General features: G+C 41.9%; 1 non-coding gene across 1 annotated transcript; it reads left to right on the top strand.

The window, feature by feature from the left end:
* The first annotated feature begins 11670 nt into the window (after positions 1-11670).
* Positions 11671-11789, top strand: LOC145393933 (5S ribosomal RNA). Its single transcript, XR_013896284.1, has one exon. It is a non-coding gene; the product is annotated as a 5S ribosomal RNA (ribosomal RNA).
* The last annotated feature ends 14403 nt before the right edge of the window (positions 11790-26192 follow it).

The following is a 26192-nucleotide window of genomic DNA, read 5'->3' as shown; positions in this document are numbered from 1 at the left end:
TAGATTTAAGATATTATTGCAGTTTTCCTAGGAACCTAATAAAAAATTTGCAGTATTATAGTAAATTAAATGCTAAGAACTAAAGTCCAGAGCTGCTGACGCAAAGAGTTGCTCGGTATGCCTCCTCCAAGCCTTGTGCATTGACTCGCCATCCAATATCGGTAAAGAAGTTAACTGTGGGGTGAAATAAGCATAATGATAAAATAATTTGACCCCTTATGACTTTGATCTTAGATACTTTGACCTTGTTGACCTAATCAGTTCATCCCCTCTTCATACTATATCACTGACAAGTTTGGTCAAAATCTATTGAAGGGTTCAGGAGGTCTCTCACCCAGACTTATATGACCTTGACATTTGACCCCTTGGCCTTGCTGATCTAATCAGTTCATCATCCCTTCATACTGTATCACTGACATAAGTTCAGTTGAAATTCATTGAGGGGTTAAGGAGATACCGCACCTAAGAAAATAAATTATGTTGACCACATATGTCCTTGACCTTTCGTCCTTCGACCTCACTGACCTAATCAGTTATATATCTTCTCATACTGCATCACTGACAAAAGTTTAGTGAAAATTCATTGATGGAGTCAAGAGATATCGCACCCACAACAGTATTACAGATGAATGCCTACAAGATAAGATAAGCTGACCCCATATGACCATGGCTTCTGACCCCTTTACCTAGTTGACCCAATCAGTTCATCGTTCCTTCATACTGTATCAACGACAAAAGCTTAGTCGAAATCCGATGAGGGGTTCAGGAGACATTACTGTCACAAAGTTTATCAAAATCGACCTCATATGATGTTGACCTTTGACCCCTTGACTTCACTGACCTAACCATTTCATCATATCCTCATACTGCATCACTGACAAAAGCTTGGTGGAGATCCGTGGACAGGTTCAGGAGATATAGTATCCACAAAAGTGTTATGGACACAACCATGCAAACATGAACCCACGCACCCACACACGCACGGATAAACAGATTAATCACTTAATGCCTCCTCCACCATTGGTGGGCGGTGGCATATTAAGGCCAAGAATCACTTCCTTAGCTTAGGCTCTCAGGTTCAAAAACAACTTGCATGTAACCTAGCTTGGCTATGTAGGTTTGTGGGTGTAACTTTGGCACAATGTGTTTGTGATTGTCATTTGCCGGTACGTTCACACCCTTGGCAGCACCTTCGTTCCCAAGCAGCAAGACAACTCATGGTCCAGTATGATTTGATTGGTGGTATGTGGTTATGCTGATTGAATAGCTAGATCTGAGACAGTACTACAAGTTTCTTAGGAGTCTAGAGCAAATTTTATCATATTAAACCAAATGTTGAAAACACAGGACCAGCGCCGTTGACACAAAGTGTTACTCGGTATCTCTCCACCAGGCCTTGTGCACAGACTAGCCATACAACATCCAAGATGGAATTTATTGTTGGTTGAAGTAAGACTAAAAATATAAACTAAGTTGCCCCTAAATGACGTTGATCTTTGACCTCCTGACGTTCCTGACCTAATCAGTCCATCACCTCTTCATTCTGTATCACTAAAACAAAAATTGGCCGAAATTCCTCGAGGGATTCAGATAATGCACCCACACCCATATTACCTTGATCATTAACCCCTTGACATTGCTGACCTAATCAGTCCCACGTCCCATTATACTGTATCACTGACAAAAGTTTGGTGAAAATCAATCAAGGGGTTCAGGATATTTCACACCTGCAAGGATAAATTATGTCGACCCCATATGTCCTTGGCCTTTGACCCTTTAACCTAGCTGACCTAATTAGTTCATTATCTTCTCATGCTACATAATTGACTATGTTTAGCGAAAATCCATTGATTGAGTCAGGAGATATTGCACCCACAATAATTATTACACACATGCTTACAAGCATAAACTAAGTCGACCCCATATGACCATGACCTCTAACCCCTTGACCTTACTGACCTAATCGCTACATTATCTCTTCATATTGTATCACTGACAAAATTTTGGTTGAGATCTATCGAGGGGTTCAGGAGACGCCATGTCCACAAGGGTAACCTAAATTGACTGCATGGGACCTACATCCTTGACCCCTTGGCCTAGCTGACCAAATTATTTTATCACTTCCTAATGCTGCATCAATGACAAATGTTTGATGGAAATCAGTTCCTTGAATCATGAGATATTGCACCCTCAGGAGCACCACCGCATGCACACAGGCACCCACGCATGCTCGAACCCACGCACCCACCCACGCACTGACGCACAGGCCAGTCACTTAATGACCCCTCCACCGTAAGTGGACAGGGGCGTAATAAAGGCATGATTCACCTCCTAAACTTTGGCTTTCAAGTCCAAAAACAACGTGCACATAACCCAGCCTAATTATGTGGGTTTGTGGATGTACCTTGGTCCAATGGCTTTGTGACTGTCAGGTGCCCATACGTGCGCACCACAGATGGCACCTTCAGTCCCAGGCAACAAGACAGCTCGCAGTACAGTAAGATCGGATTGACGGTATGTGGGGATGCTGATTTAATAGCCAGATTTGATATATTATTACAGTTTTCTCAGGAAGCTAAATCAGATATTGCAATATTATAGTAAATTACATGATGAGAACTCAGGCCTAGAACTGCTAATGCAAAGCATTGTTCAGTAAGCCTCTGCCAAGCCTTGCACATGAACTCGACATATAACATACATGAGTTCATTGTGGGTAATCACTTGTATGAACATAGATTCTGTAGGCATTAGTGCCACAATTTCTGTTTACACCATTCCTTGCTATTAATCAGAGGTCTCCTGGGCCCGTATTCACGTCACTAAAGTATCCCACAGCAGCTCCGTCTAAGAAATTTATTTTGGAATATGGATGGTCAATATAATTTTGTACCGTATTTATGAAGAGCTTGGTGACATTACAATGAGTATGCAACACGAAAGACGACAGTGACGTATAATTAGCAAAGTAAACCGCACAAAAAAAAAAATGGGAGAAATGGAGTTCCCCCGAGCTAAGCCCTGTATTGGACTATATAGCCCCGCTAGGGTTACAGGAGGGAGCTACCCCTCCCGGCATGGCAGCCCGGCCGAGGCTCGAACTTGCAATCCCCCGATCACAAGTCCAGCACGCTACCACTGTGCTACCGCGCCCCCGTAAACCGCACAAGAAAAAAAGCGTTAGGGAGCTACCTCAACCAACGAGAATGCAAGCCCCCAGAATCAGAAAGTCACTAAAGCTAATTATAACTCTCTGGCTGTAATGTAGAGCGTCATCGTACTTTTTATCGTTGACAATTTATCTTTCACTACGATGTGTCTCTCCACAACCGCAGAGAATCGAGTGGCGGTATTATGTAGAAAATATGGAAGCTGGAATTACACTGTACTGTCAGCCACAATCGTTCGTTCGTCTAGTTTCACGGGAGAAAATTTCGTAAGGTAAATCAGTCATGTCGGCCTGTTTTGTCTGCTTTGTGTAAGAAAAAGTGTAAAAATAAGAAGCTAAGTATAATCTATGTACCATTCATGAAACCGCCATTAATGAAGTTATTCTGACAGTATATATATATATATATATATATATATATATATATATATATATATATATATATATATATATATATATATATATGGAGCCTCTGTGGTACAGTGGTAGAGTGTGTTTCGTACAAGGGTGAACCAGGGTTCGCACTCCGCCAGGGTAATAAACGTACTGCATTGGCGGACATAAGGGGTGCTGTGGTTGAACCAGTGTCGCTTTCTATAAAGTATGATTGCATCCAGTCGGCTTGCGCGGGCCGATTACGCTTGGTTCACAGACTACACACACATCCAAAGCCACTCCAACACTACAATTACACTCACAAGCACTTCTCACCCTACATACAGTCTCTACCAGACAGCCTAAGCCACTTGGTAAAGAAACATTGGCTGTATCGTCTCGACTTCAGTCGGGATAGGCCGGTCCTGCAGTGGATACTCAAACGGCTGATGGTGATGTTATATATATATATATATATATATATATATATATATATATATATATATATATATATAGTTAAAATTACCTCACTGCGAGCATTTATTGGTTTTCAAGAATGCTTAGCTGATTCCAAATTATTGTCTTCAGATATAACTGGTATACTTGTATAACTTTAAACATTGGTGATCTGAGTGGTAAGGCTTCCTTTGTTTGAAGAGTAGTTCACATTAAAAAGGAAATTAACCACTGAAAGTCCTGCGGTAATACGAGTATACTGTGAAGCAAGGAAGACAAAGGTGACAGTACTGTACTAGAAATCCAACAATAACATTCACAAGGAAACGACAAGTGTCGGGTCACGTTTTATATATCACGACGTTCACTCATTAAATCTGTAACAGAGGTAGTCTCCATTTCACATGGTTATCATATGCATATAATCCTTGCCGCTATTTACTCATGTTTGTCATTATACTCGGGGCCTTAAGGACCTGCTTCGTGAGGCGAGCTGGCTGTGCGTGTGTAACCCATGTATTATAGGAATCAGCCTTAGAAGGTGGTAAAACATTCCCTGGGCGTCAAGTTACGAGCCATGAATAACTTGCACATTCAGACCTACGGTGCAAAGTTATGAATTTGTATATCCAATAGCGTCTGTTTGTCAGGTTATTGTATACCTCAAAAACTTGTGTTCTGTGTGGTGAGTGTCAGGCTGCCAACACACTGTGAACATGACAGGGGGAGGGAGGGGCGGGCAGGGTGGATGAGGGTTCTGGGGTGTGTCAAGGTAGGGGTGGGGGTGTGAGGTCCAATAAATACGGTGTGTGTTTCTCCCCGTCTCACTGTCCCCCTGACCCTGCCTGGCCGACTGCCTCACCCTACGCTGCCTGACCATTGCCTCTCCGCAAGTAAGTCTTGAGAGTGGGGCGCGGTGCTGGTGTAAATATGGTGTTGGTGTAGGTGACGATGGTAGTGTGGTGCTGGTGTGGCTGACGGTGGTAGTGTGGTGCTGGTGTTAGTGTGGTGCTGGTGTGGCTGACGGTGGTAGTGTGGTGCTGGTGTTAGTGTGGTGCTGGTGTGGCTGACGGTGGTAGTGTGGTGCTGGTGGCAGTGTGATTCTGGTGGTAGTGTGGTGCTGGTGGCAGTGTGATTCTGGTGGTAGTGTGGTGCTGGTGGCAGTGTGATTCTGGTGGTAGTGTGGTGCTGGTGTGGCTGACGGTGGTAGTGTGGTGCTGGTGTAGGTGACGGTGGTAGTGTGGTGCTGGTGTGGCTGACGGTGGTAGTGTGGTGCTGGTGTGGTTGACGGTGGTAGTGTGGTGCTGGTGGCAGTGTGATTCTGGTGGTAGTGTGGTGCTGGTGTGACTGACGGCGGTAGTGTGGTGGTGGTGTGACTTTGGTAAGAAAAAGCTTTATTGTAACTCAAATATAACTTGGAGTATCTGTGGAATATCTAAGTTATGAATCATGTTTGTGGTCAGGATACATTATTTAACATAAGCTCACCTGTATCATAATTTTACTACATTTCTGTCAATGATATTTGTTCATGTCATTCATCATCATCATCATCAACCGGACCTCCTTTCCTACCCTAGGGCAGGGTGAGGAGTAGCAATGTCCAGACAGCCCAAGTTTGCCCAATCCAATAGGCCATGCTTCCATTCACTCATCATTCAAGCCCCCAGAATCCTAGCTCTATCGGATGCGCAAAAAACATTCAACATGTTCTGTGGCTTCACATACACGTACTAATTTATCATATTTAGACAACCATGAATTATTACACCTATTAGGACATAAAAAGTTATTCTTCGGAACAATACTAACAATAGCTTAGAGGACCGTCAATATACTATTTTTTCTCCAACCAAGAGTGTCGTCCTTTTGCTTTAAATTCACGCAACCCAATCCGAAAGGGACAATGTTACGGCTCTACATTCTTTCCAAAGCACTTCCTTGTGACCCGCATCGTAGTGTCTTGTTTATCTCTTGTCTCTCTAATTATGTCTCAGTGCTGAAGGTGGAGAGAGCGCAGTTTTAGGCAGATTTGAATAAAAAGGGTATAGTCAGTAAATGCACTCGTTATCGATATCGTAAAATATAAAGTGCCCCACGATTAGTATAAAAAACATTTGGAACTTACTCTAGGGCTGCTTTTGAGGAATAAGTATTATCAGTCCATAATGGTAGTTTCGATGATCTATAGAGTTACATTTGCTCCTGATATTATGGAAGAATTAGAGTAAACATTTCTTCGCCCGTGTCATCATCATAATATTGATTATCATGGGTGCTGGTGATGAGTGATGGTTGTGAGCTCAGAACCACACTCAGTCGTAGGAGAGAGGTCCCAGGTTCCATTCCTGGATAACCACGAGACCTTTATATTACATTATCTATTATTGCCTTTGCTACTGTCTCTGCTGTCTTATCTTTAATTGGGGCTAAAATTACATAACGGGAAAAATGATCCGTTGCTACGAATAGGTATAGGTTATTATTGTATGATAATGGCATCTTGAGTAAATCAACAGCGACAACGTCCCATGGTTGATGTGGTACAGGGTAATTACCCATCGGTGCAGGTGAAATTGGGTATCCTTTGTGTTTTGCACATGATTCGCATCTGTCTATATGATTGTTTAAATCTTTTCGTAATGAAGGCCAGTAATATAACAACTGGGCTTGTTTGAATGTCCTATCTTTTCCAGGATGTCCTGCATGTGGGCTATCGTGTATCGTTCGTAATACTTGGGGTATCATGTCATTAGGTACTACCAATTGGTTAGTATTTCTTTGGCGTTTTGGTTGTTCTGGGTTGATCTTGTATAAAGTATTATTGACTATTGTGAATTGCTCGAGTGGTATACATGTATGTCATCTCCACTTTCTAACTTGTATATAACTTTAGACCATATTGGATCAAGTCTTTGTGCTTTTGCGATATCAGCGTGGTTTTGGATGTCTCCTTTGAGATCTAAAGCCGCGACCTTAATTGTGTTCGGGTTCCTAGATAATGCGTTGCCTACGATATATATATATATATATATATATATATATATATATATATATATAAACGTTCGGGCAAAATCTATTCCACTATTCCCTCATGCAACGATAAACAAGTCCAAGTTAAATTAACAGAACAACCAGTGAAAATGAACACCACAGATGAAGCTCAGATATTTGTTTATCATGAAGATAAAACTGCCCCGAAATTCTCTGGCACAGAAAAAGATCGTATTGACGTCATTTCATCGGTCAATCAGTGCGAACAGATCTTCGTCAAAAGGCATATTAGAGATGAACAAGAGAAAATTGCTGTTTTTTCCTCTTGCATTAGTGGCGAAAGGTCAGATAAGCTCCTCAAGGCTAAGACATATGATGAATTTATAACTGGATTATTGAAGATATTTTCTGGAGGTATGAACTTCTTGCCAGGTATAATCCCAGAATTACATGAGATTGTAGATCTTGTAAGGGAGCACACTACAAATCATGTCCTCAGTGAAATAACTGCTGATGTCTCCACAATAAAAAGAACATTATTAGCTACCTTAGAAAACTCAAACTGGATAACAGGAGATGGAAAGATGTCCCCAGACCTCGTCGTGGACATCATTGGTTATGTAGCTGCCTTGTGTAAATTACCTGATAGGACCCTAAAGATCGCCAAGACGATCGCGTACACCCCAGGCATGTGCTTACTAGACTTAATGAACGAGGTAGAGATGCAGTGTAGCAAAGCAGGGATGATTGAAACACAATCACATTCTAGTAGAATGAGAGTACCTGAGACAGTATCAGCTGTGAAAACAGCTACAACTACCTCAAACAGAGAACAAAATCGATCGCGACCCGAAAGCAGGCAGAGCAAACAACTAAACGTGTCAAGGCTACGATCACAAACACCAGGCTATAGGCAGTTTCATAAGTTTCCGCGCAGCCCGAGCAGGTCTCGCGCCACAGACACCACTAAATATGGGATGTCACCTCGTAGATCACAGTCCATTCTATGTCATTATTGTGCAAAACCAGGACACACTAGGAATGAATGCTTTATCAGAACAAAAGAGGATAGACAAAAGACACAAGGATTTGGTCCTTACTGTAGGCATCATAGATACCAAGGGCACTGGACCAGTAATTGCAAAACAGTAGAAAAATTAGTGTCTATATTCAAATCGGGGGAAGACCTAGTCATAACAAAAAATGAACAAACGTAAAGAAAAGCAAGTCTAAAATTCACATAGGAGGCATGTTGGGAAATGAGTGTATCTTGATACCAGCTGTATGTGAGGATCAGAACATTTCCTTATCTTTAGACACAGGCTCTCCAGTGAACTTAATAACACAAGAAGAAATAAATAGAATTTTTAGAAATAAGAAAGTAACTTTTCTGGAAGAAGCTGGTTTAGACTTATATACAGTAGATGGGAAACAAATCACAGTTAAAGGTATGATACGGTTAAACATCAGTTTCACAGAGACTACAAGACCAATCTCTGCATTTTTCTATATCTTTGAAAACTTAGCAGTTAAAGCTCACATGTTACTGGGCTTAAGGTGCATGAGAACAGAGAAAATAACTTTACTCCCACAAATGAATGGCATAGACTTTGACGATGAATTCATAGAGGAAATACCATCAGAGCCCTCACCGATTAGTAAAAGAGAACCAAAAAGAATTGGTAATATTAAAAGCTTAAACAAACATACACAAGCAGATGAGTGTATAGATCCACTCACACCACCAGCCCCAGCCTCCAGGATTAAAGACCCAGGTAACAGTACTGATTAGCCCACTGCTGCCACCATTTAATGCTGAGGCTTTGTAGCCAACATTTTTATATATGTAACTCTTAATTCTTGTAATAGGTGAGTCTTGAGTTAACTGAAGAGCAGGAGGAGTTAAAGATGAGTACAGGGACTTGATCTTGATATATTATCTTCAGAGAAAGTCTAAGTTGAGCAGCGTATGTATTATACAGAGACTTAATATACTAAGTAAGTCTAGTTGGACCCCTCTTCTTATTCACTCTCTCCACTACCTGTCGGTTCTATGGCCAACCTCCTTCTCTCCACTACCTGTCGACTCTAAGGCTAACCTCCTTCTAAGCTCTGCTTCCTAAATTCTGGTGTAGCAGGGGTCGTGTCACGTTTGCTCTACTGTCGTGGAAGCTTCTAGAACACTGTATGTCTGTGTATATGTACTGCTTCTGGTGCACGATCAACATTCCTTCAGTTAAGAATGTGCAAGGTAATTTCCCGTTCCCACACCTTTTCTGGTGCTCTGTCTATCTATCTGTCTATCTATCCATCATGCTTTCTGTTATTATTTGTATTTATAATATGGAGTCCTGACATCTAGACAGGGTCGCCTTATTCTGGTCTGTTGTATCTATAATAGAATTAGGGCCCCAAAATTTACATCTTAATGAGGGGAAATGGTTTGGTGCTTTCCTTGTCATTCTTGCTTATGCGTTTGTGTTTGAATCTGATCCCCAAAATACTGTCCAAGCAAGTATGGGTACTAAGCCTTCTTTCTCCCCTGGTCCCCTCCTTCCTTCTTTCCTTCTTGGCTTCTGGGTTTCCCTTCTCAGAAACACAGCAACGGGGATGTAATCGGGTGCACGCCTGGGTTTCCATTCTTGATGGTTAAGGAAGCTCCACTAATACGTCTTCCTTAGTAATTCATTTTTGCATGGTTATGGCTGGTTAATATCCTTTTGGACGATTTTTATGGAGAGTATGGCGTTATTAGAGACTCAGTGCCTGGGAAAAAGTGCTAGGAAGCTTCCCCAACGCTTTGAAAATACGGACCCAGATCCGTAACAGAATAGATGATTTCTCTGCTGACCACGAGACCGTCGGGCAGGCTCTCCTTACCCTAGTCTGTTCGCACTCAGAGTTGGAAAATAAACATAGATTTGTAAAGGAACGTTTGTGTATCGTAGTCTGAGGGAAGGTTCTTGAGTGCTTTCCTCTTCACACATGCTAGTATGTGACTGTGTGTGGATGCCTCTTACCCACAAAATACTCTCAACACAAGTGGAGTTAAGGTCCGACGCTTTTCCTCTCTCCTGAAACTCTTTTTTTATCCAGTTAACTCTTGCTCTAACCCGGGCCTTCCTTCCGACTTAGCGAAAAGTCTAGCAATACTTCTGGATTGTGTTTCGTCCACAGTAATATTCTCTTAGGCAGGGTCTCTTTTCTGTACACAATTTGAACCTTGAATTAAGAAGGGGATCTAGTTTTTAAACTGATGGTTGCGGGTTGTAGAATGGGGATGTTTGGTTATTCCTTGTCATTTGCACAGCAACGTTAATCTATTACGAATTTGCAATTCTGGATAGTCTAATGTGTGAACTGGACAATGCCCTTAAGGTAATCAGAAACCGTAGCTCCCTAATGGCTAAATGTCGCATTCATGTCGCCATCGCGTTCATTACTCAAAATTAGGAGCTACAACTGCGAGGTGGGTGCGTGCTTCTCTTGTTCTACGTCTGCGCCGAATCTAGAGACAGAACTTAAGCCACGGCTGTCAGTGAATATGAGTGGTGGTAGTTTGTGCTTTCATATGTTTTTATGCATTCACACTCTGTTTCATACTGATTACACACACACACACACACACACACACACACACACACACACACACACACACACACGGGCATTCCAGTACGTCAATTTCCACTTGCATTATTCTTCCTACAGTCAACAAGCTCCGTTTCTCACTTGACCAGCTTTGGAATGAGGAACTTTAGCTACCACTCTCCCTTCGAGCAGGTTTGGTCCTGAAGCAAATCCCAAATGACCTCTTACATTACTATTACAGTTCACTTAGAATTAACAAATGAAAACTTCCTTACGGTGGACAGCCTACACTTTCCACGGGGGTGTCCCTGATATAATATGGATCTGCCAATGAGTCGAACCTCAGAGTCATTTATTCCACAGTGAAATCGAGAGCACATCATTTGGTTTACACAGACCGGGATGCTGCACGGCCGACCCCTTAGAAAAACCGTGCTTGCAGAACGAGAGATGTTTGTATTGCTGTGGCTGGGCGGGCTGTCGTTCCGGATGATAGCTGAGACGATGGGAACAAGCGCCACCACTGTACGGAGGTGGGTGAGGTACTGGCAGAGGGAAGTGGGCTTGCGATCTTCACTGGCAACGCAGTCAAACAACACGTCTTCAGTTCAGTGTCGTTATCAGTCTCCAGCAACACCGTATTATTTTTGTACTAAGAACATGCATAGTTATGGTTTAGCTTTATTATACTGTGCAATTAGAAATGCATCTAATTTATGTGCGTACAGTTATAAACAGCATACGACAGATATGAGGCTAAGTTAGGCTTCAGGTTCACACACACACACACACACACACACACACACACACACACACACACACACACACACATACACGTTCTCATTGTTTGACCAATAAGTAACAAATATTGGGCAATATTTAATGGCACATGACTGCATATTACACAAACTAATCACCATGCATATATTATTAATGATGCAAGGGATGTATTTAAATGAAAATAAATCCGTTCCCAATTAATATTTTTTTTATATCTGACCTAGGGAGTGTGGCTTAGTTTGTTGACAAAAAACATAAAGGAGGTATCAAACAGTAACAAATAATTTTAGCTTCAGTGATACGATTTTCCCAGCGGCCATACCACGTTGAGTACGCCGCTTCCCGTCCGATCAGCGAAGTTAAGCAACGTTGGGTCTGATTAGTACTTGGATGGGTGACCGCCTGGGAACACCAGATGCTGTTGGCATAACGTTCTCCCTATGTGTCAAGTGGGGTTGGTGGAGGATTAGTGCCCTTCCCTGTAAAACAATTAACTCTAAGCCCTTGGCCACCCCGTTTGGGATACATGGCGTCTGGCAATGTGTGTGTGTATGTGATACGATTTTATTATAAAATTCCTTATCTGCTAAGAAAACAAATAGTGTGTATAAAGTGAAGACTTCATTATATATATATATATATATAGAGAGAGAGAGAGAGAGAGAGAGAGAGAGATTCATATATATATATATAGATAGATAGATAGATAGATAGATAGATAGATAGATATATATATATATATATATATATATAGATAGATAGATAGATAGATAGATATATATATATATATATTTTATTTATTTATTTATTCATTCATTTATTTATGCTAGAAAGAAGGAACCAATGGCCACGACTCCGTAATACTGTTCCTTCCAAGAGAAAAACAAAATACAAGAGAGAGCCAAAGTCACGATCCGATCATTTCGAGATGCCTGGACACACTGCGGTTGAAAGACTGGAGATCATAGCCAGCAGGAAATACAGACAGAGGGAGACAGTTCCAGAGTTGCCTGTTGCATAAATGAAGGACAGGGAGTAACGGTTAACTCTTGCTTTAGAGAGTTGGACAGAAAAGGGATGAGAGTTTGCTGCTAGACGGGTGCTACACGCCCGTCATAGAGGTGGAGGGATGCAAGCAGACAGTTCAGAGGAGCAGTGACCATTGAAGTAGCGATAGAAAAGAAATAATGATGCAACAGTGTGACGAAGAGACAGAGGTTGAAGGGAGCCAGAAAGAGGAGTAGAGTTAATGAGACGAAAAGCATTTGACACCACCATATTGAGAAGAGCTGTATGTGGGGAGCCTTCCCACACATGAGAGTTGTACTCTACACAGGGGAGGACATAACCCATGTATAAAGTCAACAACGGTGCATGGGTAAAGAAGGAACGGAATCGGCCTAGCACACCTAATCTCTTGGAAACAGATTTCACAAGAGATGCAATTGATCTTTTCAAGACAAGTCCCGAGTGAATGAAACCCCAAGCATGCTCAAGGATGATGCAGGATTAAGCTGAATATTATTAAACATTAGCGGGTACTCCCGTGGAAGATTTTGAGTCTTTGATGCATTAAAAACAAGATTATTTTTACCCCAGTCAGATATACGAGCCAAGTCAGACATTAGGTGTGCCATAGCCTTATCCCTTGTTTGTTGAAGTAACTGCTGATACGGACGTTGCAGGAACCGAATGGAAAGGTGAAGGGTGGAGTCATCAATGTGCAAGTGGGTAGGGTTAGATGTACAGCTTAGGTCATTGATCAATAAGAGAAAGAGAGTTGGTGATAGGACAGAGCCCTGAGGAACACGACTGTTGATAGATCTAGGAGAAGAACGATGGCCGTCTACAACAGCGGATATAGAACGACCAGAAAGGAAGCTAGAGATGAAGGCACAGATAGAAGGATGGAAACCGTAAGAGGGCATTTTGGTAATTAAAGATTTATACCAGGCTCGATCGAAAGCCTTTGAGAAGTCAAGTGTAATGGCAAAGCTTTCACCAAAGTCCCGAAAGGAGGATGACCAGGAGTCTGAAAGGAGGGTGAGAAAATCGCCAGTGGAGCGTCCGTGACGGAACCTATACTGACGATCAGAAAGAAGGTTGTAATAGGAAAGTTGCTTTAAAATTTTTCTATTAAAAATTGACTCGAACACTTTTGAGATACAGGATGTTAAAGTAATTGGATGATAGTTAGAGGGTTGGGAATGGTCACCCTTCTTTGGGACTGGCTGAATCAGAGCAAACTTCCAACAAGAAGGAAAGGCACAAGTTGAAAGACAAAGGCAAAAGAGTTTACATTGGCAGGGTGTAAGCACAGATGCACAGTTTCTGAGGACAACAGACTTCATCAGGCTCGTATGCTCTGTTAGAGTTGAGGCCTGTGATGGCAGAAAATACATCAGCTGAAGAAATTCTAATGTCAGCCATGAGGAAGTCTGAGGGGGGGAAGTGATGCAGGAACAGCACCAGAATTGGAGGAGATTGTCTGAGAAAAGAGATCTGCTTTATCAGTGGAAGAAATGGCTACAGAACCATCCGAGTAGAAAAGAGGAGGGAACAATGATGAGGTAAAGTTGTTGGAAAGGTTTTTGGCAAGGTGCCAGAAGGAACGGGAAGAATTTGAGTTGGAAAGTTGAGAGTATTTATTACGGATGAAGTTATTTTTAGCAGAACGAAGAACAGACTTAGCACGATTCCGGGCAGAGACAGAAAAAAGATGTGATTCAGGGGTGGGTTGGCTTTGGTACCTTTATTGGCCCTCTCCTTCTAGCGGACAGCATTAGAACAAGCGTGATTAAACCAAGACTTTCTTGCATTAGTCAAAGGATATGAGAAGGGAATGTAGGCTTCCATGCCCGACAGAATAACCTCTGTAATGTTCAAGACACACTCAAATGGCTCATGGCCACGGAAGCAATAATCATTCCATGGAAAATCAAAGAAGTACTGCCTGAGGCCCTCCTAATCTGCAGCTCCAAAGTGCCACAGTTGACATTTCTTTGGAGGGTCCACAGCCTGTACCGGAGTGATAGGACAGGTTAAGGAAATAAAGTTGTGATCGGAGGAGCCCAACGGAGAGGAAAGATTAACAGTGTAAGCAGAAGGATTAGTTGTAAGGAGGAGGTCAAGTACATTGGAGCTCTCTCCAAGGCAGTCGGGGATACGGGTAGGGTGCTGTGCAAGCTGCTCTAGGTCATTAAGGATAGAAAAGATGTAGGCTTGTTCACCAAGTGGATCAGTGAAAGAAGAGGAGAGCCAAAGGTGGTGGTGAACATTGAAATCTCCTAGAATGGAGCTTTCAGAGAAAGGAGAAATGGATTGAATGTGTTCCATCGTAGAAGTAAGACAAAGAGTTCTTCATAGTCAGTAGAATTAGGGGATAAGTAAACAGCGCAGATATATTTAGCCAGAGAATGACAAGAAAGCTGAAGCCACAGTGTAGAGAATTCAGAAGAATCAAGTTCAAGAACACGAGAGCATGATATGTCGTTGCGTATATATACACAACAGCCACATTTGGCATTGAAATGAGTATAAAGAAAGTGGGTGGATACAGAAAAGAGTTTGCTGTCAGTTGCCTCAGACAACTGAGTCTCAGTTAGGAAAAGAAGGTGAGGCTTGGAGGAGGAGAGGTGTGCCCAATAGGGAAAAAGCTAGCCGAAAGGCGGGGAATGTTGCAGAAATGAAGAAGTGAGTCAGACAGTGGTTCCAGGCAGCTCAAGTCGTCACCGGGAGAAAGGCGGATAGTGGGGGCATTTATGGTCCCCCCCCTCTCCGGGGACTCCGAGGCTATGCTTAAAGATGCCATAATTAGTCTGAATTTTGGAAAAGGAAGTGCAGTGTGTATTGTGCATGTAGTTTGGTGTTAATAGTTAGAAAAACATGTATTAAAGAGCATGCTGGCCTACTCTCCGTGTTAATGAGACAATGAAAAAGTTCAGCAAAGCGGGATGGTCAGGAACTAGTCCCGAGGGCTGATGAAACGGGAGCTCCAGCTCTCCCTGTCATCAGCTTGCTATCCACCTTGGGAGTACTGCCCTGCTCGACTTGTGCTATAGTCTACTCATATTTGCTGTATATATATATATATATATATATATATATATATATATATATATATATAAAATGTGTGTGTGTGTGTGTGTGTGTGTGTGTGTGTGTGTGTGTGTGTGTGTGTGTGTGTGTGTGTGTGCATATATATGTATGTATGTGTGTGTGTGTGGAGAGAGAGAAAGAGAGAGAGAGAGAGGAGAGTTGTAGAAGCATCTCTAGGAGTGATACTATAATCCAGTCGCACCTACTGATTTTCACACGCAAGCTGGTGCACTCTAACGCAGGATTTTCACACGCAATGTTGTGCACTCCAAGGCAGCCTTTTAAAGTACTTCACTCTAACTCGCTAAGGATTTTTACATGAGAGGTGTTTCACTCTAGTTAAGCCCATATAGTGCTTAACTGTAGCGAATCCCTCTCAAATCCCACATATATTTAATATTTATGTTCCTGTTGATTCTCTAGCGGCCCCTGACTTAGCCAGCCATGAAACAAAATGCACTTCAGAAATTACGAAATATTTAGCTGACTTGCCCCAGCTGGCCACATAGGAACCTGGCACAGTGACGTGTGAAGTGGAAGTCTTGCAACAATTTTTGGCCTTCCCACAGCACTGTTACTTGGTCATTTCAGCTGATACTTGACAGCCTCCTCCACGCACGCCAATGCCACCAACAAACATGTGATTACGTCAGGGTTGTCAAGTGTACCAAAAGCCAGACCTCTACTACACACTGACACTGTCGCAGATTCATATGTTGCCAACTATCTATCTATCTATCTATTGCCAGACGCCTTAAGCCCGTAAGGGGTGACCACAAACAAATCGCTTCCATGTCTGCCTCCTCCACGCCATGTCATTGCCCTCCTCCCAGCTCACACCCCTCTCTCATTATGTTGCCAATCGTGCATGATAACAGTGTATATGAGAGGAACAGCATGACACTGGGAGAATAATGTGTGAATTATAAATTGTCTCGGATTTGGCGTAAAGTCTGTGCGTAGCGTATTATTATTAGCAATAGGAGTAAGAGACTAGTGGATATTACGTCGGTGAAAATAAAATATATTCAGATGTCAAGATGGGGCTGGGGGAGTTGGTTAATGAAGATCCCTAACACCTCTCTTTAAGCGATTTGTTTTGCTTAACCCGCCCCGTCCCGACGACGTATGGGTACGTCACCACGATTTGCATTTGCCAGTCCCGGCGACGTACCAGTACGTCGTGCAATTGCAAGGTACCTAATTTGCACAATTTTCAATTTTCGCACGTGATTTTTCGTATGTATACACGGGACACCTTCCTCTATTCCTGTACAAGATACCAAGCAGGGACAATGCCTTACACTGCATAACCTCCCCCCTCCCCCCCTCACGCCATTGTCTTGGCAAAGGACCTGTTACCAGTGACCTGGCTAGTAAAGTTATTCAGGGCCAGAGTGATTCCCCAATCGATGACAATGTGGAGGACAATGTTTACATAGCATTAGGAGAAGAAACAGCCAGAAATAATGATCAGGTAGTGTGGCAAAAATAGGTCAGGTATGGTGATTAGTTAGTGAGTGAAACAATGCTTATAATGCCTTTATTACTGCTTGAAAACCAATATACTGTCATACTACATATACATTCGTACCAAGTAAATAAATAAATACCGTTTATGAGTGGATAAAATAGTTACCCTCCCATAGAACTCGTTTTCTTTGGTGCCAGCATGTCAGAAAACCCACTCAGGTAAGGAGGAACTCCTACCTGGATTGGACACTTTAAACCTCAGATGAGCGATTTCTCTATGAATTTTCGATGTTTCTCACCAAAAGCGAAGGTTTTAGCCAAAAAAAAAAAAATCGAAAATACCTCGGGACTGGGGGATGTCGGAGGTGCGGAAAACCTCGGGACGTGACGGGTTAAACGTTACTACCCAAGTAATGAGGTCTGCATTCTCGTTGGTCAAGGAAACACCCTAACACCACTTCCAAAGCATTTTATTTCCCTTATTATACTTCATTACCCATGTGGTCAGGCCCGCATTCTCGTCGGGTAAGGAAGTTCCCTAGCACCTTTCCCTAAACGATTTAATTTGCTTATTATATCACTTGGGACGGAGTCTGGAGAGGTTGTTTTTGGTCGAGTTTGTTTGTTTCTTTGTTTGTTAGCAACATTACGGAATAACGGCTGAATGAAATTACATAAAACTTTCGGGAATTGTGGGGTCTGGTCCCAAAAAGAAGTGACCATGAAAGGTCAAAATCAAGGTCACGGATTTCCAGAGGGCTATAACTTGAAATCGGTTGAACTTAGGGATATTTACTATTATCAACATACAGGATCTCGTAATATGGGCTTTCGTTTAGCACCAAGACCTTTGACCTTGAGTTACCTTGAAAGGTCGAACTCGAGGTCACGGATATTCAGGGGACTATAACTTGAAGCTGGTTGAAAATAGCTGGTGTCTGGCGAGGTTTGTTGTTCCTCGCACCACTTGTTATTCGTTACCACCGTTATTAATGTAACTTAAGTCATTCTAATATAGCCGTGTCCTGCATAAGTTAGGTAGAATATGTTTTTAAACAGCAGTATCCAAAAATAACTCGCTGAAAAAGAGGTGATAGGGAGCCTTCATAAACGACTAAAATGCGGGTCCATATCTAACTCATGCACTTCGAAAGGACCCTTCTAAGCTGAATGAAATCAAATGGAAATGGCAGAACATAAATATACTCGTACAAGATATCAATATCGTGAAGGGGGCACTGCAAAGTCAGAATATGAAGAGCAGAATGCCATTGTCTCCTTCACTCCAAGCACGCTCTCTACATGGTAAAGAAAATATTTTTTAATGCAGCAAGAATGAAATAAAACACCTGGTGCCAAAAGAAAAACTGGTAGTATACTCTGTTGCTCTGACTTGGCCTAATATTGCCATCTTTTCATTTTTAATGCTGTGCTATGGCAAGATATTAACACTAGAGTATGGTGCTATTCCATCACAACACTTTCTGCTCAACTTGATCGATGGTATAGGCATATGAAGAGAATGGATGAAGAGCGATTTGTGAAAAAGATAACTGGATCAGGTGTGAGAGGTGTAAGGCTGAGAGGAAGACCATGAATAGGATGGATGGACAGTGTGAGAAGAGCGTTGGACGCGAGAGGGATGTCTGTAGAGCAAGGAAGAGTGGTTGCGTGTGATAGGAATGACTGGAGAGAAACTGTGAATGAATAAATAATGACGCAGCCCTGAGGGGATACTCTTCCGCATTTGGTCAGATCAGCTGATCAGGTTAGGTGCAGGTAAGGGGATGGGTCCATTATGATGTGGCAGGGATAAACCAGCTCTGCTGTTGGGCCCTGCAGATGTCGCTGATTGCACTGCACAGTTGACCCTTGTGCGGTATGGTGCGGGGAGGATCTGTCCCTTCACCCTTTGGGGCTAAGATACGAATAAATGTGTGTGTGTGTGTGTGTGTGTGTGTGTGTGTGTGTGTGTGTGTGTGTGTGTGTGTGTGTGTGTGTGTGTGTGTGTGTGTATGAGTAAATTAGGAGTGTCGTCCTGTCTCGGCTACCCCCCTTTCTTTGTGGGAAGCAGCCTGGGTATATAGCTAGATAGATAGATACATGGTGCTGTTCATAAAGAAGTGCTGTGCAATGGATGGAGAGACGTAGTATTATATTTTTCAGTCACTGCGCCAATCGAAATCAGCAGCAAAAAGAACAAAATCTGGGTCAGGACGAAGTGAATGACCCGTAATAGATCTAGACCCAGGTTCATCTGAAACGTGAAACAAGTGAAATAGGAGAAACTTACCCTCTTCCTGCAGCTCACTATCCTCCTTTCGGGGGATAGGGAAGTTGCTGAGGGACGCGTGTATAACCGAGCACCTCCATCACCCAGTTATATCGGTGCCACCTCGTGAAAGCGTCCCTTTTTGGCAACTGTTGACAGAGATAATGAAGACCTCCATATTCCTTCACTTCAATAGGTCTATGCAACTGTGAATATTAACTCGAGATGATGATGATGATGATGATGATGATGATGATGACGATGATAATAATAATAATAATAATAATAATAATAATAATAATAATAATGATGATGATGATGATGATGATAACCGAATAGTAATAATAATAATAATAATAATAATAATAATAATAATAATAATAATAATAACAACAATAATAATAAAGATAATAGGCGTTCTCGTAGTGAAAACAGTAACCCTTCTCATCTTTCATGACTAGTCTTTTTTTTCCAGAGACCAATATGCTGATGGACAGGGTCGTGGCAGCAGCAGCAGCAGCTCTTGGGTTTGTTTTTATGGCCGTGTTAAAGACTGCGAATGGTGGTCAGCAGTATCCAGGTTAGCAGGAGTGCACATTCCACTACAGAGAAGATTTTTTTTCTAACACATTCCAGTGTCACTAAAATCTAAACAATCTTATTCACTTTCAACTTAATTCCCATGCACTGCAATGAATATAACATGGCATTGAAAATCTACTGTATTTCATTTTCGGTTACAGTCCCAGGCACAACACTGAATACAGCATGACAGTGTTGGATTAAGGTCGTGATTTGACAGTGCCCTGAACAGTTCAACCGAAAAATGTCGCCCAAATGTTTATATTGTTATAAAGTGAAGATTTTACCCCTCATCAGATAGAGGGTCTAGCTAGGTCCGGAGCTGTTAAACATTATTTCAGTAGTGTTTCATGTTGAATACGATTCCAGTAAGTGGGTATCATTTCTTCCATTATTACATACAAGCTGCAGAAAACAATGATTTTCTTGTCAGTGCCGACCTATGATATAGATAGTCTTTGCGATTTTCTTATTAAATCCTAATAGCAGGAAGCTAAGTCACTGATCACCATAAACTGCGTCTGTGAACACCTTACGGGTGAAATACGACCTCTGATTAGAGATACGACCTATAATTAAATATGCTGACAAACTGGTAGATACTCATAGATTGATCATAGTCTAAGTTAATTTTAATATAATTTACTGTCATGTCTAGTGATAACATCACTGAGACAGGACTATTAGAAGAACACAGATGGAAAGTGATCATCACAGACGAAGAAATACAACAAATTCTTAATTAAACTTCAGGATCAAACACATTTAACACAAAGGTTGTAACAATATGTTGTGGACGTGGTAGTGAAACAATTCGTTTAGAATTTGAGCGATCACTTCAAGTGGTGGTGCCGCAGGACTGAAAACTGACAAATGTTTCAGAAAGCGTAACGAAGTATAAACTGAAAAGAACAAACCAGGTAGTTCAAGTTAGTTGTTAAAATGCTTAGTCCACTACTAAGAGATAAGAAAGGATGTCGCACCTAGAATCCCTGAGGCTGGTTAGGGATAAAAAAAAAAAACATGGCCTCAGAAGAGGAATACAATGTATGTGTGATCTTGAATATCCCGTGTTTATAATAAGAAACGAAAGACTGCTATTTAAGTTTCCAAGATAACAGAAAGCCAAATTCATGATTCGTTCATTTCGAGATGCCTGGACACACCGCATTTGAAAGACTGGAGATCATAGGAAGCAGGAAATACCAATAGAGGGAGAGAATTCCAGAGTTGACATGTTACATACATGAAGGACTGGGGGTAACGGTTAACTCTTGCATAGGAGAGTTGGAGAGAAAAGGGATGAGAGTTTTTGCTGGAAGTGTGCTACACGCCCACTGTAGTGGTGGAGGGATGCAAGCAGGCAATTCAGAGGAGCAGTGACCACTGAAGTAGCGATAGAAAAGAGATAAAGATGCAACAGTGCGGCGAAGAGACAGAGGTTAAAGGAAGCCAGTAAGGGGAGGTGAGTTAATGAGACGAAAAGCCTTTGATTCCAATTGGTTGACAAGAGCTGTATGTGGGGAGCCTTCCCACACATGAGAGTTGTACTCTACACAGAGACAAAAAAAAAAAAAGTGTATACAGTCAACAACTGTGCAGGAGTAAAGAAGGTACGGAGTCCGCTTAGCACACCCAATATCTTGGCAGCAGCTTTTTACAAAAGAGGTAATATGTTCTTTCCAGAAAAATCGCGAGAGAATGAAACTCCAAGTATGTTTAAAGATGATGTAGGACTGAGATTGATATATTTAAAAATTAGAGGGTACTCCTGTGGAAGATTTTGCATGGTTGATGGATGTAAGAACTGAGTTTCTGATGAATTCAAAACAACAAGATTATTTTTACATCAATCAGAGCTATGAACCAAGTTAGACATTAGGTGTGCCATAGCCTCATCCCTTGTTTGTTGAAGTAACTGCTGAGATGGATGTTGCAGAAAATAAATGGAAAGGTGAAGGGTGGAGTCATCAGCATATGACTGGATTGGGCTAAATGTACAGTTTAGAAGATAATTGTTGAATAAAAAGAAGATAGTTGGTGATAGAACAGAGCCATGTGGAACTCCACTATTGATACCTGTAGGAGACGAACGGTGGCCGTTTACAACAGCAGATATAGAACAACCAGAAAGGAAGCTAGAGATGAAGGCACAGAGAGAAGGAAACAGTAGGAGGGCAGTTTGGGAATATAAGATCTATGCCAGACTCGACTGAAATCCTTTGAAAAGTCAAGTGCAATGGCAAAGCTTTCGCCAAATTCCCAAAAGGTGGATGACCAGCAGTCTAAAAAGGTAGGTGAGAAGAATGCCAGTGGAGCGCCCCTGGCGTAGCCAATACTGACGATCAGAAAGGTTGTGATAGGAAAAATGCATTAAACACTTATTTTGTTAAATGTAGACTGGAAAACTTTTGAAACACAGAATGTTAAAGCAACTGGGCGATTGGTGGGGACTTTAATGGTCTCCTCCCCTTGGGGACGCCGAGGCTTGGTTAGTAGTTGCCATGTTTGTAAAATTTGGAATAGAAAGTGCAGTGTATAATGTGCATGTAGTTTGGTGTTCACGTTTAGAGGAACTTGTATGCGAGAGCAAGCTGCCTTAGTCTCTGTATGGTGTTATATTTTCCATGCTGGAACTCTTAAAAATCATTCTGAACATGAAATGATGGGACAGGCTGAATGAAAGCAAACTTTCATCAAGAAGGAAAAGTGCAAGTTGATAGACAAAAGTGAGAGAGTTTACCTAGGCAGGGTGTAAGCACGTGAGCACAGTTCTTCGGATCCGTATGCCTTATTAGCATTGAGGCCAGTGATGGCAGAAAATACATCAGTTGAAGAAAGTTTTATGTCAGCCATGAGGAAGTCAGAGGAGGGAAGTGATGGAAGAACAGCACCGGAATCCTCTAAGGTGGAACTGGAGGAGAAAGTCTGAGCAAAGAGTTCTGCTTTATCATTAAAGTTATACAGTAGCTACAGAGCGATCAGAGTGGAAAAGAGCAGGAAAGGATGATGAAATAACTCTGTTAGAAAGGTTTTTGGCAAGGTTCCAGAAAGAGCAGGAGGAATTTGAGCTGGGGAGTTCAGAGCATTTAGTACGAATGAAATATTTTTTGGTAGAGCGAAGAACAGACTTAGCATGATTCCGGGCAGAAACTTAAAAGAAATGAGATTCAGGAGTGGGTTGGCTCTGGTACCTTTTGTAGGCTTTTTCCTTGTTGTTGACATTAGAACAAGCGTTATTAAACCAAGTTTTTTTTTTTTTTTTCGCATTAGTAAAAGGATATGAGAAGGGAATGTATGCTTCCATGCCCGAGAGAATAGTCCCTGTAATGTGCAAGGCACACTTAGATGACTCTCGGCCACGGAACCAATAAACAATCCAGAAAAAAGCAAAGAAGTAGTGCCTCAGGGCCTCCCAGTCAGTAGCTCCAAAGTGCTAATACTGATGTTTCTTTGGAGGGTCCACAGGCCATACTGGAGAGATAGGACAGGTTAAGGTGATGAGGTTGTCATCGGAGAAGCCCAAAGGAGAGGAAAGATTAACAGTGTAAGCAGAAGGATTAGTTGTAAAGACGAGTTCACATATGTTCGAACTCTCTCCAAGGCGGTTGTGGATACAGGTAGGATCCTAAGCAAGCTGCTGTAGGCCATTAAGAATAGAAAAAATGCAGGTTTGTTCACTGGGTGGATCAGTGGAAGGAGAGAAGAGCCAAAGGTGGTGGTGAATATTGAAATGTCCTAGAATGGAGATTTCAGAGAAACAAGAAATGGATAGAATATGTTCCATCTGAGAAATAAAATTAATCGAAGAATTTTTCATACCCAATAGAATTATGGGATAAGTAAGCAGCACAGATGTATTTAGTCAGAGGATGAAAGGAGAGCCGAAACCATACAGCTGAGAATTCAGAAGATTCAAGTTCAGGACACGAGAGCAAGATATGTTGTTGCGTACTGTTACTGGCGTAGTTAACCCCATTAGCGAATGGGTGGAATATAAAACAAGTGATAACTTAAGGAGACAGGTGAGCCGTTAAGAACAGTAAATCTTTTCCTTATCAGTTTTGCTGCTTGTAAAGGGTAACCCTAGTCCCCACATGTATTTACCCAGCGGTCAACTTTGCCTTCTGGACTGATAACACACCAGATGTTTTTCTCACAAATTACACGGAAAATCCCTCTTGTCCTTGAAATACTGGGTGTGACATAATGTGGGAGGAGCAAACTAGGGATGCTTGCCAATTAGAAGCCTAAATGGCGCTTTCGTCACGTTCTTGATGGCAGGGATTGTTCTGTGTGGAGTGTAAGAGGCCCTCATTGGTAGCAGGTGCCTCTATTGTTTCTGTATGGACGGAGACTATTTTTAAGACAGCCTAGTGGTTAATTAGCTGAGAGAGGTGGAGTAAGTCTGCTTTTATAAGCTCAAGGAAAATGTGAAGAGACACATTTTGTCTCATTTTGTACACACATCCCTGTACACATTTTTGTCTCATTTTGTACACACATCCCTGTACACATTTTTGTCTCATTTACTGTCACGTTACACTTTTGTCACATTGTGTTGCACTTTTCCCCAACACTACTCATTACGTGACTTTGATTACAAAACACACTGTTTGTGCACCATTTCCCAGTTTTGGTTCACTCCTCCATTTACACTTGTGTGTGAATTATATCTGTTTAACCTTCGAAGTCTTCACGTTTCATCGAGCTTTGTGGGTACTTAGCCTCCACTGAGTGTATTCTGGTTAGGTAAGAAATAACTAGTTTTATATTTGTATTTTGAGGCCAATATGAATCCTCCTTCTGTAAAACGAACCTTGGTTTCTTCTTTGGTTGTGTATGTTATAGTGTACAGGAAAGTTAAGTTAATTTCCTTGTAAGCTTTATCTTATCCATTTTGGTGATTAATTAAGGGCTAAGAGTGCACCGTAATATACACCCCCATAACAGTACATATACACATCAGCCACCTTTGGCTTTGAAAGGAGTATAGAGAAAGTAGGAGGATGCAGAAAAGGGTTAGCTATTAGCCGCCTTAGACAGTTGAGTCTCAGTTAAGAAGAATAGGTGAGGTTTACAGGAGGAGAGGTAGTGTTCAACAGAGAAAGTTAGGGGAAAGACCACTAATGTTGCAGAAATGAAGAAGTGAGTCAGACAGTGGTTCCAGGCTTCTCGTTGGGTCGTCACTGGGAGAGGGGAGGATGGTGGGGATTTTAATAGTCTCCCACCTTGGGGACTCCGAGGCTTGATTAGTCGTTGCCATATTTGTTTGTTAAATTTGAAATAAGAAATGAAGAGTGAAATATGCATGTTTTAAAGCATCTTTCCTATCACAACCTTCTTTCTGATCGTCAATATGGGTTCCGTCAGGGACGCTCCACTGGTGATCTTCTCACCTACCTTTCAGACTCCTGGTCATCCTCCTTTCGAGACTTTGGCAAATGCTTTGCCATTGCACTTGACATCCCAAAGGCTTTCGATCGAGTCTGGCATAAATCTTTAATTTCCAAAATGCCCTCAGACGGTTTCAATCCTTCTATATGTGCCTTCATATCTAGCTTCCATTCTGGTCGTTCTATAGCCGCTGTTGTAGATTGCCATCGTTCTTCTCCTAGATCTATCAACAGTGGTGTTCCTCAGGGCTCTGTCCTGTCACAAACTCTCTTGCTCTTATTCATCAATGACCTTCTAAGCTGTACATCTAACCCTATCCACTCGTATGCTGATGACTCCACCCTTCACCTTTCCATTCGGTTCCCGCAACGTCCATCTCAGCGGTTACTTCAACAAACAAAGGATGAGGCTATGGCACACCTAATGTCTGACTTGGCTCGTATCTCTGACTGGGGAAAAAATAATATTGTTGTTTTTAATGCATCAAAGACTCAATTCTTACACCTATCAACCTGACAAAATCATCCACGGGAGTACCCACTATTGTTTAATAATATTCAGCTTAATCCTGCATCATCCTTGAACATGCTTGGGGTTTCATTCACTCGGGACTTGTCTTGGAAAGTTCATATCACATCTCTTGTAAAATCTGCTTCCAAGAGATTAGGTGTGCTAGGCGGACTCCGTTCCTTCTTTACCCCAGCACAGTTGTTGACTTTTATACATGGGTTTTATCCGCCCCTGTGTAGAGTACAACTCTCATGTGTGAGGAGGCTCCCCACATACAGCTCTTCTCAATAGGGTGGAGTTAAAGGCTTTTTGTCTCAACTCTCCTCCTCTTTCCTTCTTCCTAGCATAAAAAGAAAAAAATGTAGTTTCGTGTTCACAGTTAGAGGAACTTATACTGGACAGCATGCCGCCCTATACTCTGTTCCATATAAAGTGGCGGAGAAGCTACTCCCAAGTCCTAGTCGAACGCAGGTGACCGTACAAAAGGATAAAAATGAC

The sequence above is a fragment of the Coenobita brevimanus genome, chromosome 25 (assembly GCF_032717465.1).
Source record: "Coenobita brevimanus isolate Jiangsu-jjx chromosome 25, ASM3271746v2, whole genome shotgun sequence".
NCBI classification, from domain to species: Eukaryota; Metazoa; Arthropoda; class Malacostraca; order Decapoda; family Coenobitidae; genus Coenobita; species Coenobita brevimanus.
The sequence above is the reverse complement of the archived record's forward strand: the minus strand, read 5'-3'. Positions and strand labels throughout refer to the sequence as shown.